The following is a 4242-nucleotide window of genomic DNA, read 5'->3' on the forward strand; positions in this document are numbered from 1 at the left end:
AACAGTCCATTCCCTGCAGCTCATTGCAGGGGGAATGGGGGCATGCACAGTGAAGTCAGAATGATGTAGGGAAGGTACCAGCCTGTCCTCTAACCTGGGGAAAAGATAATTAGCTAGGGGTGGAGCCACTGCAAGCACACGGAAATCTTGCAGGGTTAAAACCCCAGACAAAGAAACTTTCTCTCTCTTGTGCTCCTGTTTCTTACTTCCTCCATGACTGTGCCAGGACAGCACTGCCAAGGGTTCGGTGAGCCTGAGGCAGGGGCGGCGAAGTATGTAGAAAAGATAGACAAAGAGAAAAAACTGGGTCTAGTGGATCTCCTGGTCCTGGCTGAGGCCACAGAGAGAAAGCCAAGGGCAAGCTGAGCCTTTATTTTATAGCCCGAGGTAAACAAGGTAGTGGTCACCATAGTTACAATGTTCTTGTGAGTTTCACTTGTTTTGGCAGCACTTGCTGTACCTCCCACAGCCCATTAGCTCCCCAGACAGGATCTAAGGGGTGGCCATAAGGTCAAGCTTAGTTATGCTAAGAGGGCTGTGCCCTCTAAGCTGGGACTTGTTTGTGACTTTGCCAACAGGTCAGTCCAAGGCTTAACCCTATATAGCCTCTTTCTACACATGACCTGCAGTCGCCCATGTGCTAGCCCACCATGTGGACCCCACAGGCATGGACTACAACTGGGAACACAAGCTGACCCAGCTAGATGCTGGGCTGGACTGTGCTTTCTTACTGTGGCAGTGGCTTTGCTATTAGCCCTGCTGAAGACAAAGCTGGACTTTTTCCATAGTGAGATGGAGGGAGATGGGACCTTGGAAACCCAGAGGTTTCGTTCCATGCTAATAAATATCACTCATACTCCTGTGCAAGTCTCAGGAAATGACTTTCCTTGCGATATTGTAAGAATTCCACTTCCACCAGCAACAGGTAGGGACGCAGAGGGCACCCCACCCATAACAAGTTGATTAGAGCTCCGTCCCAATTTGTCAAGGTTGTGGATTTGATACCCACTCAGGAACAACAAATGGATGTTCTCTCTCTCTCTCTCTCTCTCTCTCTCTCTCTCAAAATCAGTACATTAAAAAAAAAACATTTTAAAAAAGGAAGTTCAGCCCTAGCTGGTTTGGCTCAATGGATAGAGTGTCGGCCTGTGGACTGAAGGGTCCAGGTTCGATTCCAGCCAGGGGCACATGCCTGAGAGGCAGGCTCGATCCCCGGTAGGGGGCATGCAGGAGGCAGCCGATCAATGATTCTTTCTCATCATTGATGTTTCCCTCTCTCCCTCTCCCTTCCTCTCTAAAATCAATAGAATATTTTTTTTAAAAAAAGTTTATTAGTGAAACAATGAGACAGAGAGTGGCTACTTCACAGACAGAGCAGTCATGAATTAACATTCTTAATATGTTTCCATCAACCCACCAATACGAAATAAATAAATCTGTGAGACAGGAACATTTTTTTTCAATGGATATAATAGGCCAAATGGAGGAAAAGCAATTGTCCTATTACTTAGCAATCTGCTATAATTTCATCAGTGTCACAATACAGAATGTGTTTGATGAAAGAAACCACTATGGAAAGAAGATTCTATGCTTTGTTTATTGCAACTGCAAACTGCCTCTTTATTTTATATTTTTTAAAACATGTTTTTATTGATTTTTTAGATTGGAGGGAGAAGGAGAGAGAGAGAGAGAGAGAAACATCGATGAAAGAGCAACATCATTGATCGGCTGTCTCCTGCATGCCTCCCACAGGGGATCGAGCCCACAACCCGGGCATGTGCCCTGACTGGGAATCAAACCAGCGGCTCTTGGTTGATGCCTGGTCAACCACTGAGCTAAACCTGCAGGGCACAAACTGCCTCTTTAAAAATATAAACTAACAGCCCTGATTGGTTTGGCTCAGTGGATAGAGTGTCAGCCTGGGGACTGAAGGGTCCCGGGTTTGATTCCTGTCAAGGGCATGTACCTTGGTTGCAGGCACATCCCCAGTAGGGGGTGTGCAGGAGGCAGCTAAGTGATGTTTCTCTCTCATGGACACAAACATAAAACAACAACAACAACAAAATGCTGCAGTCACACCCAGGTTAGGGAGAAAGGGAAAAACCCTAAAGGAGAGGAGGAGAAGAAGGATTTCAGTTGTGATTTGCTCTAACAGTAAATAGTATCTTACCCAAATAATCAAATCTGTGAGAATATGCTGCATCTGTAATTCAGTCCATTCACTAAAGCTAGGTTAGTTATTTTTAGCGTTTTTCATCTCCCATGGACACAGTGTGACAGTAATGCTAATATAAAAATTTTGAATTAAAAAAACTTTTTGTTTGCTAATAAGATTCCAGACCACTAATGAAAGGACATCGGGTTCTTTAGCTAAAGAAAACAAGAATGTGAATGTGAAAGAAGAGCATTTTTTTAAAATTTTTTGTTTGTTTATAAACAGTGTGTAAGAGAGTAAGGCAAAGGCTACTAGCCACTGGTGACCTTTAGGAGCTTGGGACGACGCTCAACCAATGGGGCCACGTGAGCCAGGGCTCTCCACTTTTGAGTTAGGAAATTGAAGCCCAGATAGTGAGTAAATGCTTAATCCAGATTATGAAATCAGTCAATGGATTGAAAGGCATTAGTAGATGCTAGGACTTTTGATTCAAAACTTAGCCTTTCCACTAAATCACATTACTTTAGATGATTACAGTGTATCCCTGGCCAGGTATCTCAGTTGGTTAGAACATCATCCTGATAGGCTAAGGTTGCGGGTTCAATCCCCAGTCAGGCCATATATAAAAATCAACAAATAAATGCATAAATAAGTGCAACACCAAATCAATGTTTCTCTCTCTCTCTCTCTCTCTCTCTCTCTCTCTCTCTCTCTCTCTCTCTCTCTTCTTAACAATAAATAAAACTTAAAATTTATAGATAATGACAGTGTAAAAACTATTGAAGTGGCATTAAATATGAGGGAAATAGCAGATGTAAACTGAGTATTTTGAAAAATTTTAATAGCCTAAAATAAGCCAACATATTATGTACAGAGCACTGGTAAAGGTAAATATACATATCTAAACATAAAAGATAGTATAAATGTATTTTTGTTTGTAACTTTTTTATTCCTGTATTTGATTTAAGAGACAACTGCATAAAGCACTGATTATAAAACTGAGTTGATGGGTATACAGTGTATAAACTATGAGTTATATGGCAATAATAGCACAGAAAATGGAGAAGAAAATCGAGCTATGTTGAAGTAAACTTTTGTATACAATTGAAATTAAGTTGGTCCCTAAAGGAGAGGAGGAGAAGAAGGATTTCAGTTGTGATTTGCTCTAACAGTAAATAGTATCTTACCCAAATAATCAAATCTGTGAGAATATGCTGCATCTGTAATTCAGTCCATTCACTAAAGCTAGGTTAGTTATTTTTAGCGTTTTTTCATCTCCCATGGACACATGCTCAGTTGCAGTTGGATTCCTGTTTGGGGCGTGTTCAAGAGGCAGCTGATCAATGTTTCATTCTCACATCGATGTTTTTTTCTCTCTCTAAAAATTAATTAAAAATGAAAACCTTTTAAAAGATGTTAATCGTAATCCCCAGGAAAAGCACTGAGAGAAGAACTCAAAAACAATATACCAGAAAATAATTATTTAACACAAAAGAAAGCAGAAATAGAGAATTAGACGATAAAATAGACACAAAACACATAGAAAACAAATAGCAAAATGTAAAAACTATTAATAATTACATTAATTGTAAATGGACTTAATTGTAAATGGACCAATCAAAAGGCAAAATTTACAGAATGGATGAAGAAAAAGTGATCCAACTACATCCTAAAAGACAAATTATGGAGGCAAAGACACAAATAAGTTGAAAGGAAAAGAATGGAAAAATATATAAAATAAAACAGTACCCAAAAGAGAGCTGGAATAGCTATAGTAAATAGGCTTTAAAACCAAAATTGTGCCCTGACTGGTTAGCTCAGTTGGTTAGAGCATTGTCCTGATATGCCAAGGTTTTGGGTTCAATTCCCAGTCAGGGCATATGCAAGAATCAACCAATGAAATCATAGGTGAGTGGAACAACAAATTGATGCTGATACTATTTATATGATACCATTTATATCAGGAGTTGGCAAATCCATAGAGATAGAAAGTAGGTAAGTGGTTTCCAGGGATGGGGTTTGGAGAGAATATGGAGTGCCTGCTAATGGGTATGGGTTTTCTTTTATAGGGTGATTAAAATGTTATT

The sequence above is a fragment of the Myotis davidii genome, unplaced genomic scaffold (assembly GCF_000327345.1).
Source record: "Myotis davidii unplaced genomic scaffold, ASM32734v1 scaffold21, whole genome shotgun sequence".
Taxonomy (NCBI): Eukaryota; Metazoa; Chordata; class Mammalia; order Chiroptera; family Vespertilionidae; genus Myotis; species Myotis davidii.